This window comes from Carassius auratus, unplaced genomic scaffold, assembly GCF_003368295.1.
Source record: "Carassius auratus strain Wakin unplaced genomic scaffold, ASM336829v1 scaf_tig00000254, whole genome shotgun sequence".
Classification (NCBI taxonomy): domain Eukaryota; kingdom Metazoa; phylum Chordata; class Actinopteri; order Cypriniformes; family Cyprinidae; genus Carassius; species Carassius auratus.
This window is the reverse complement of record NW_020523286.1, coordinates 2,145,001-2,156,551: the sequence shown is the minus strand read 5'-3', so window position 1 is coordinate 2,156,551 and position 11,551 is coordinate 2,145,001.

Here is an 11,551-nt window from a genome sequence, read left to right as displayed (position 1 = left end):
TGTAGTGTCATGCAATGTTTTTGAGGCTAAATACAAGTCAGTCTATTTTAAAACAAAAATAATCTACAGTAAATATACTATGATTAGCTAAAAGAACTCACAAAACTCATTCTCAGTAGCAAATTTGTTTTATGTCCACTAGATGGAAGCATAAGCAAGCTGTGAAAATGAGTGTATAGATTACCTGACTTTCCGATTGATGCTTCTTTCAATTCCATTCCATTTGTTAATGTTTTACATGAGGTTTAAATATACAAAAATACTTGAGTAATTTTACTTAATAACTAGACGTAAGTATTATTTAGGGGTATTTGTAATTTATTCAAGTACAATTTAAACTGCCTACTTGTACCTGATTACAAGAAAAACAGCTCCTTCAACACTCCCACAAAGGACTGATATTTTTAAAAAGGGTCTTAAAACATACCTTTTTAAAAAGTCTTTTAATGTTTACATTTCTTTTAAACCTTTTAATGTTAAAATTGTTGTTCATTGTTTTGTTTAAATTGCCTTGTTTTATTATGCCGTATTGTAGCACTTTGAGATTTTTTTTAAAAAATAAAGTGCTTTATAAATCAAATTCATTAGGCTATTATTATTATTATTTTACTCCTTACGATCTTATTTAACCTTGACAAGTACTCATTACATTTTTGCATTATTATTCTAATGCACATTAAATAACCAAGAACTGGTTTGTTTTCACGCATCAAGCACACATTTCAGCTTCAGTTATAACTTTTCTCAGGTACATTTCTGGCTTAAAAAGTTCACAATCAAATCTGAGAAAGCATACTGAGGTACAGTGTCAAAGTTTAAAGAGTTTAAATTCTATTTATATTCTAGTGGCCATGATTACTTTATTCATTAAATGTTACAACTCTCCAATCTCTAAATGTTACAACAATGTATGTTAAATTAACTGTAAATCATGTTTAAAAATGTTCTTATTAGGCAGTGGATAACTCATATTATAATGATATACTGAATAACACTTGTTATTTAATTATTCTTTCTAACAAAGTTTTTTAGCCCATATATTTGTATGAGACCACTTTAAAAACTATACAAAGCTAATACCATGGTCAATATTTTAATTGTTCTACGGCACAACTTAACATTGTTTGGAGGACGGGCATTTTGGATCTCTGCCTATTCTGGGACTTTATTCCCAAACACATCCGTGCCTTCATCACTACACGATTTCAAGGCCCACCTTAAATATCTCCTTGCTTCTTGTTTCTGTGATTCCTGACTGTTTTATCTGATCCCTTACTGTATGATCAATTATGACTGTATGAACAATTTGCTATCCTTGCTGACACATTTATTTCCTATATTATCATAAAGCGACCTTGAGTTTAGTGTTCTTACTATCTTTATTGCTATTTTAATTATTACTATTAGTTAGTGTTTGTATTTTTCTTACACACACCTATCGTCAACAAGGTTGTCATATTCACTTTGTGTAGTTTTTGAAGCTTCATCTTTGGACATGCTGCACACCTGCATTATATGCAGATTGCAGAAACATGGATTATTATTTTTTCTAAAACCCTTTGTATTTATCTGAAGAAAGAAAGTTGTGTGGGATGATATGATGGTGTAAAGGCTGTATTTGTTGTGTTCCACTTTGCTACATTTTAATTTGTTGTTGTTGCACTAGATTAATGTTTTTGACCTGCATCCATTGTGCTGTGTTAAAATACATATATTTCAGAATGTCTTATTATTTGTTTTGTCTCTCTTTTCCTTTAATGACGACAGCATTTGAGCTGCATTAACACCTCCAGCAAGATTTGAACATCTTGAGCTTCAGTACAAGCAAAAACATCTGACTGTCTACAAGGAGTCACATGATCAGTTACACATTTTCTTATTAGATTAGTGCAGAACATAGTGTACACAATTTCTTTATCATAATACTTCTGTTTGATTTTTAATAATATCTTTACCCTGCTGAATAGTGACAGTAAATATATATACAAAAAACATATACTGTATATATATATATATATATATATATATATATATATATATATGCTTGTGTTATTTATAGGGTCGTTATAAAAAAAAAGACTGAGATTATGGTGCCTGCTCTCGTAGAACACTTCTAGCTCCTAAAAACAGTCTAAATACATATGAAAAGAAAGATTTTTATTGGGTCGAAATAATGATTGAGTAGGTCAGAAAGCATGACCACCTAGTGCCAGGTCATATAAAAGAACAGACTGTGCAAAAGCACCATAAATCCCTCTGCCTCTTGTAAATAGCTTTAATACACCCGAGGCGCCAAATCACTTGACCTGTGTTAGCCTCAGCGTTTGGGAACTTTCTGCTTGACTGAATGTTCCGGACCCACCCCCTCTCCTCCCATTCTCTTGCTGTCAGTCCAGGTAATAGTCAAGGCATAATTAGCAGCATGCTCACTTGATACTTATTTTTTTTTACTCCAACCTCGGCCACACTTTGAGGACTTAATCAGGTTGTGGGCCTTGAAAGTCTGGACTTTCCTCTCTACTCTTATGTGATTCAGTGAGTGGTCATTGGGGATGGATCTTCAAAGGCATTAAGATGGGTGTTATTTAATTATAAAGGTTGTATTGGTGTGATATTCATCCCATTCCTAGATTTAGATCCATCCATTTAGATTATTTTAAAAAGATAATCTTCAAATTTTAGGATTATTTTAAGAAGTACTAATGACTAGTGTTTAGTAAGTAAAAACAATGTGTTAATGATGAGCACACATTTCATCTTATCACCACAATAAGGAAAAAGTGCAAAAATGCCCCTCAAAGTGAAAAAGGTGAAATTTTTCCACCTGAGATGGCTGAAAAAACTGTTTAGTTGTGCTTTCAGTAAGGTCTGGAGAAATTTCCTGATTGATTGCTATGTTCATGTGAATGATTTTTCACATTTCTTTTGGTCTATAATTTTAAATGTTTCAGGCCAATTGCAAAGGAAGTACTATCTTACCTGATTTATGAATGTGATTTCACTGTGATGCAAAAAAGACCATGTAGCATGTAATGAATGCTTCAAAGTCATCGCAGGCTGCAAAACGAAGGCCACCAGTGCAGCCAGATTCCCAAAACAAATGCCATGTCTTGCTAGTGAACGAACCGCGTGACCAGTGTATACAAATTTTTGAAACGATTCTTATGAGAAGGTATTTTTTACTTAAAGAATATGAATTGCAAACATCTATTCATCCATTCTTATTCCATGCTTATCTCTTCAAGCATTTCTGGCTGCAGGACATAGCAACTTGTCCAAATCACGAATCAAATGACTCTTATGAATCGCTTCATTTCGGTGAATCAAAAACACACAGTGCTACTCCAAATGAGCCTTTTCTAACACTGCACTGTATAACTTTTATGATAGACTATCAAAGCTATGGAATTTACCCCAAAAAATCCAAATAGAACCATTTGGAATCAATTTGGGACTTTATGAACTGAAAGCAAACTGAATTGTGTAATATGTAATGATCCCCAGCCCTGTAGATCTTTCTGTAGGTGGAAAACAAATTATTGTTTGTCAAAGAAATATAGTCATGAAAAATGTACCCTTATTAGAAGTTGTTGGTACTTGAAGAAGCATGTCTGAGAATAATGCCGCCCTCATATAGGTAATAATGAAGGAACGTTTATATAAACCAAAGTGAATTATGTGATGTTTATGCAACATTGCAACAGCGCGTAAAAAATGCTGCATTTCTTTTACCAAATCCATTTTCAAAATGTCATCACGCCCCTAATTGGTATATTAAACTACGTGTGTTAGGTCAGCTTTATAGACATCAGACAGGCAGAGGACAGTTGGCAAAGCTTTGGAAAAGTTCTAACAGAGCAGCATTCATTTCAGAGAGCACACACAGTGCAGTCCTCTTGTCCAACAGGTTGGCCATTGGAAATAAAGACACAGTATCTAGACATATCCACAGAGAGCTAAATCCACAGGCAATCATCCCAGCACAGGAGCTCCCAGCTGGTCTCGGCTGTCCCACAGGCTACGTCAGCGGCCAGACTACGCCACCTCTCTCTCCTCACTGAGAACCAAAAACAAACTCTCCCATCAAAGACAAACCTGTTCCCTCGTACCTCACACATGTTCTCCGACAAGCAAGTGGGCTGAAGCAAGCTAAGCATAGCACGTCGTTTTAGGCCCCGCTACAGCTGGGAGACACTTGTGGGTTCATATGGGGCACTGGTCAATGGCCAGCCGTCATGGGGCGTCCAGGATCTTTGGCGAGGCTGAGACCTCAATGTCATATTGCCAATGCTCCGCTTGTTCTCGCTCTGAAAGACTTTGTGAGGAGCTGGGGGGTGTGTCTGTGTACCATTATATCACCGAGCACTAATTACACCAGCACTGCTATCCACAACAGGGCTCGACAGCCAAACATGTTGTTTCACGCTCGACTCCAAACAGCCCAGCTCTCAGCGCTAGAACTGTAATATGACTAATATATGTGGAATGCTTCAGAGTTTGCTCCCTGTGTGCTACATAATACAATTAACAGTATCGTAACCGCAGTTGTTATACAGAACGGAGATAATGATGGATCAAAAAATTATGTCTCATCAGGATTTAGATATCACTAGTATTTGCAAAAGGAGGTATTATGAACTTTTGTTACAGCACAGTAAAGACAAGTCTTTCTCTTGACAAACGTAAAAAAGACTCAGGAGGTAAACAAATTAATTTTGTTTCTCATATCTTTGACTTGCATTTAATTTTTTCCTAATTCGGAATATGATCAAAGTGGTCAATGCGTACAAGACATTTGGCTGAATATGATTTTATAATGTTACAAGCTAGTCAATAAAATCATACGATCTTCCCTCTTATGCCAGTAGGTGGCAGCAAGTGACTTTATGACTGAGTCAAAACACAGATCATTCAGTCTTTATGACTGAGTTACTGAATCATTGACTCAACAGATTCACAGCACTGCTACTTTGCTCGGTAGTCTCAGGCCCTGTCCACACAAATGCAGGTATTTTCAAAACCGCAGCTTTTTTGATGCAGTTTGGCTGTTTGTCCACACACAAAACGCAGCTCTACATCCCTGAAACCGAAAATTTTGAAAACTCCTGCCAGGGTGAAGATTTTCAAAAACTCTGGTTGCAGTGTTACCATCTAAGCTCCTAAGAGAGGTGCTTCCAGAAGTCATAGATCCTCTTCTGACTATTATTAATTCCTCATTGTCATTAGGATATGTCCCCAAAACCTTCAAACTGGCTGTTATTAAGCCTCTCATCAAAAAACCACAACGTGACCCCAAAGAACTAGTTAGTTATAGACCAATCTCGAATCTCCCTTTTCTGTCCAAGATACTAGAAAATGTGGTACCCTCACAATTATATTCCTTCTTAAAGAAAAATGTATATGTGAGGATTTCCAGTCAGGATTTAGACCATATCATAGTACTGAGACTAGTGCTGCGTTTGACACAATTGACCACAACATTCTTTTGCATAGACTTGAACCCTTTGTTGGCATTAATGGAAGTGCATTAGCATGGTTTAAATCATACTTATATGACCGCCATCAGTTCGTAGCAGTGAATGAAGATGTATCATATCGATCACAAGTGCAGTATGGAGTACCTCTAGGCTCAGTACTAGGGCCGCTACTCTTCATGCTTTATATATTACCCTTGGGAGATATTATCAGGAAACATGGTGTTAGCTTTCACTGTTATGCTGATATATCTAATATATCTAAAGTACGGCCTATGCTCTCAATGTCAAATGCAGAAATGTTAATCCATGCATTTATGACCTCAAGGTTAGATTATTGTAATGCTTTATTGGGTGGTTGTTCTGCACGCTTAGTAAACAAACTACAGCTAGTCCAAAATGCAGCAGCAAGAGTTCTTACTACAACCAGGAAGTATGACCATATTAGCCCGGTCCTGTCAACACTGCACTGGCTCCCTATCAAACATAGTATAGATTTTAAAATATTGCTTATTACTTATAAAGGCTTGAATGGTTTCCACCTCAGTATTTGAATGAGCTCCTTTTACATTATAATCATCTACGTACCCTACGTTCTCAAAACTTTGATAATTTGATAATACATAGAATATCAAAATCAACTGCAGGTGGCAGATCCTTTTCCTATTTGGCGCCTAAACTCTGGAATAACCTACCTAAAATTGTTTGGGAGGCAGACACACTCTTGCAGTTTAAATCTAGATTAAAGACCCATCTCTGTAAACTGGCTTACACATAACATACTAATTTGCTTTTAATATCCAAATCCATTAAAGGGGGGTTGAAATGCTCATTTTCACTCAATCTCCTGTTAATCTTGAGTACCTATAGAGTAGTACTGCATCCTTCATATCTCCAAAAAGTCTTTAATTTTATTATATTCATAAGAGAAAAATAGTCTGTGCCGATTTTTTTCGGAAAAACACGAGTATCTGGAGGCGTGGCATGTTGGCGGAGCTAAAGAATCACGAGCGCGAGTAGGCTTTTGCGTTGAGAGCGTTTGGAAGTTGTGACATTACCGTGAGAAAAAAAAAAAACATCATCCAAATCAAACCATGGCTAACAGTCAGATTCAGCCGTTTATTTATGATCCAGAATCAGATCCCGAGGCTGAAACTGAACGAGAGCAGCAGAAGCAACGACTACAGCAGGACGTCTCTATGTGGTATGTAATTAAACTGTATATATTTGCTTAGCGGTTTTGGAAAATGACTAAGTTCCACTTTATTTCGTCTTTTTTTTTTTTTAAGGTGTACAAGGTTTATTTGATGTGCTTACGCGCCGATAGCTAAGTTAACAACACAGAGATATTTGAAGCAGTTTTACTCACCGCCTGCGGTTCCAACACACGATCATGACCCTTTTTCGTTGGGATTGCATCATCCTTAAGAAATAAACGATACGCAAATCCGGCGTCAAACTGGGCCTTGTTTGTAAAACAAGCATCTTCGAAATGCAGGGAACAAACAAAAACACTTGCACAACTCCGTAGATGCTCTGTAAAAATAAACTCCGTCCACTGGTCCCTTAATGTTTTTTTTTTTTCGGTAATCTGTGCAGGGTTGTCTTGCCCTCGCAACCAAAAACACAATTCTTTTGTGACATTTCGCGACGCTCTTGCTCTGATCAGTGAATGTCTCTGCTCTCAGTGCTCTGCTCTACGGGAGCGTGCGCTCTTCCGGCAGACATGCCCTAGCACCCATATAAGGAAATTCTGCTCCATCTAACGTCACACTACCCATATTCGAAAAAAACTTTCTGAAACTTGTGACAAACCGGAAGGAGTATTTTTGGAACAAAAATACTCCTTCAAACGTACAACTTAATTTTTGAAACTTTGTCCATGGGAATCCAACTCTTTAACAGTATAAAAAACTCAGTATGCATGAAATAGCATTTCACCCCCCCCCCCCCCCTTTAAAAGATTTTTAGGCTGCATTAATTAGGTAAACTGGAACCGGAAACACTTCACATAAGGCCCAATGTACTTGCTACATCATTAGAAGAATGGCATCTACGTTAATATTTTTCTGTTTCTCTCTTATTCTGTAGCCACCAGATCCAGTCTGTATCCAGATCATAGGGTCACTGCAGTCACCCAGATCCGGTACGTTTCCAGACCAGATGGTGGATCAGCACCTAGAAAGGACCTCTACAGCCCTGAAAGACAGCGAAGACCAGGACAACTAGATGTGCCGCAGAGACAGATCCACAGTCAAGACCTTATCTCAGAGGACCACCAGGACAAGACCACAGGAAACAGATGATTCTTCTGCACAATCTGACTTTGCTGCAGTCTGGAATTGAACTACTGGTTTCGTCTGGTCAGAGGAGAACTGGCCCCCCAACTGAGCCTGGTTTCTCCCAAGGTTTTTTTCTCCATTCTGTCAACGATGGAGTTTCGGTTCCTTGCCGCTGTCACCTCTGGCTTGCTTAGTTGGGGTCACTTCATCTACAGCGATATCGTTGACTTGATTGCAAATAAATGCACAGACACTATTTAACTGAACAGAGATGACATCACTGAATTCAATGATGAACTGCCTTTAACTGTCATTTTGCATTATTAACACACTGTTTTCCTAATGAATGTTGTTCAGTTGCTTTGATGCAATGTTTTTTGTTTAAAGCGCTATATAAATAAAGGTGACTTGACTTGACTTATCGTGTAGACAGCAAAACCGGAGATTTTGGCTTGTGATGTCAGAGCATGCAATGTTATCGCCATGTACTGGAAACTTTTTCAGGCTTCAGATTGGCCAACATGGCTTAAGGTTGAGATTATATCGCCACCTGTTGGCTTGGCATGTTCTTGACAGTGCTTCATAGCATGCTTTTTCGTAGTTTCATGTGGACAGAGATTTTTTTTTAAACGTAGAAGTACATGTAGACATGGCCATCTGGTTTTGCTCGTTTTGTTTCGATCTGTTTTAGGAGCAAAAATAGACAAAGTAACTAGCAAGAGTACCCAAAATGTAAGTTAACAATATTATACAATATTTATTTAATCTGTATGTGACTTTTCTGGGGGGGAAAATCAATGCTAATTATTCAGAAGTACAGAAATCTTGCTCATATTATATTGTTTAAATATTTTTAAACAAAATGTTTGGAGTTGACTGCCTTAGGGACAGTTTACCCATAAAAGAAAATTACCCCATGATTTACTCAAGCCATCCTTTGTGTAAAACACTTTCTTCTTTCAGACGAATACAATCGGAGGTATATAAAAAAATTTAATCTCTAGTTTCCACTAACTTTCGTACACACGTTCACAAGAGAGTGGCGTTTCAGCAGATGATGTAGGGCGCAGGCGAATGCAGTGACGATTGCAGAAACAAAACAAAACAATGTTCACGAATTAGAAGTACAAAACGAGAATTTGTAAAGAAAAATGTTGGAGGGCTTTGATATAAGGCAAGAGGAGACTGGTTTTCCTTTGCTGTCAATAAAATTTGGTTCTTGTGAGACTAGTATATCCTCTAGTGATTCTAGGGATTACATTTTATAAGGTTTTAAAGGGGTCATATGATGCAATTTCAAAATTTCCTTTCTCTTTGGAGTGTTACAAGCACTTGGTGCATTAAGAAGATCTCTAAAGTTGCAAAGACTAAAGTATCAAATCCAAAGATATAGTCTTTATAAAAGTTAAGAGTCAACCACTCCCCCCTAAAACGGCTCATTCAAACACACCCCCACACGTCTATGTCATAATGTGGGAAGAACTGCATAATGCAGCTCCACTTGTTGCAGTTCACTTGCAATGAAAGAAGGGGTAACTTTTATTCTCTCTGTTGCTGTTGCTGCCATGTTGTGGAGACGCTGTGCGTTGGAATTGTCCTACCCAAAAATTCAGATGGTTGCAGTGTGGAGGACAAGGACTGTTTCCTCAACCAGTAGCCTACCAGTATGCCGGTGTCTGTTTCTATGAAGTGGGGCAATTCCAACTTTGCAAGGACAGTCTGGCGCTTCTGACTCATAGGCTTTAAGTACATTTTCATATGTAAAGGATTTGCCACTGATGATTCAAACGCAAGTTTTGAGCAGTGTAGAGTAACGTTAGAGCTTTTTGCTTGTCATTTCTCCAATCACATGCAGACATGGTTTTATGTTTACGTGGCATTATACGCAATGCAACACGTAAAAAGACAGTATAAGTCATTATAATCAGTAATTATGGGTTTCATTGCTTTTACTATATTAGAGTTCACCCAACTCTCAGTATGAGTGTTTTCTTTTGGTGCTGAAGAGAGGGTGGTGTGAAAGAATATTTACAAAGCAAACACATAGTGATATTGTTGAGCCTAACCACGGGATGGGGGGAGGAAGCGGGCGTTGAGGGGAGATAGAGGGGGAAAAGAGAAAGAAGAGGGCATGTAAGCGAGAAAGAGATGCTGCTACACAGTCAGACTGTCTGGCTACAGCAGGATCCCCAGCACTCAGCATCACATGATTCCAGAGGTCAGAGGTTATCCCAGCTGATGAATATCAGGCTGAGGTCAGTAGCACTCACTAAAGAAAAGGAGTTGTTTTCACTCCCAGAGCCTGGAAAGTTTATTTCAGGAATATATTCTGCCAGCATGAGATTGTAAACCTGTCCAACGTTGGGAAAATAATGTCCAAAAATGTACTTTTTTTTTTCTCCAAGTGGTATTATTTAGCAGCTAGAGTATCTTCAAGGTAGTTTTTTTTTTTTTCGTTAAAATAATAAATGCTGTTGGGAAAAAAAACATACATGTAAAAATAAAGAAAAACATTTCTACAAAAAAATAAAAATAAGCAGATGTACATCTTAAACTGTACGCTGTTTAAACGTGTTTTTATGTTTTTCTACTTCAAAATGTAATGTTTAATTCAGTGTGAACTTTACTAGCAATTTTTGAGCGAAAATAGTTCCTACACCATTTTTTTTCTCAGTGTATTCATACTTTTCATACTAAATAATTACCATGTATTCCTAAAATGAATACAACAAAATTCAAGCTATGTTAACAGAATAATGACAGGCACTTCATGCAACACCTTGCACCAGAAAAATAAACATACATGTAAAAATACACATGAAAACATGTGACAGCTGTATATTGAATATGTATCTTGATGGCCCTTTTCCCCATATCCCCAATATTAATATCAGAATTTAAGTTATGTTGATAGAATTATCACAGGCACTTAATTTAATGCCTTGCACTGGATTTTGAGGAAAGCCCTCTGATTATTGCAACCATGTGGAGAGGACGGCCACATTATGAGCTGCAAAGTTAGTACAAATGGAGAACTAAGCCACAGCCTCAATATATTCTCACCTGACTGTGATCTCACATTCAAGTCTTCGACTGAAAAATCTACTCTGGTATGTTGAGGTAATGTGGCCAGCCGGCAATGGTATCCCAAAGTTAAAAGGTGTGCAAATTATGAGTTTGACAGTTATGTGGTCAAATATATTTCATTTTCATCCCTTTATCTTTCATGCAAGACACAGGCCTCATCCAGCAGGGGCTGAGAGGCATCGACAGAGGGCAGCTGAGTGACTCTCCATCCAAATGACCCGACAGACACCCCATCATCACCCAGCCAAAGATCACTTTCCTAAAACGAGCCTAAATGAAGGTATTGCTGTAATGGCTCTGATATTTTTGACATTTATGGGCTCTATAACAAGGAGCGGATTGAGTGATGGCGCGGTGGCTGGCTGAGAGGCCGAAGGGGGAGTTTGTGTGTACGGGGGCTGCACAAAGCCGTGTCAAACCACACCACATACCATCACCAACGGGAGAATGAGAAATCCATTTGGATTGTTGACATTGAACTTTATGAACCAGACAAAGCAATATTTCAGATTTTTCTCCTTCTGGCTGTCTCCTTCTCACTCCTGTGTTACTCTTACTTCTCTCCGGAGTAACTTGGAACTAATAATCAACTGTTCTAAAGGAAAAGCTGAGCTGATGTCTATAGGTGATCACTGGTTGTAAATGTCAGTCATTTGAAAGCAGAAAGTATCTTGAAAAAATATTGCTTCAGAAACTAATGATGTTATG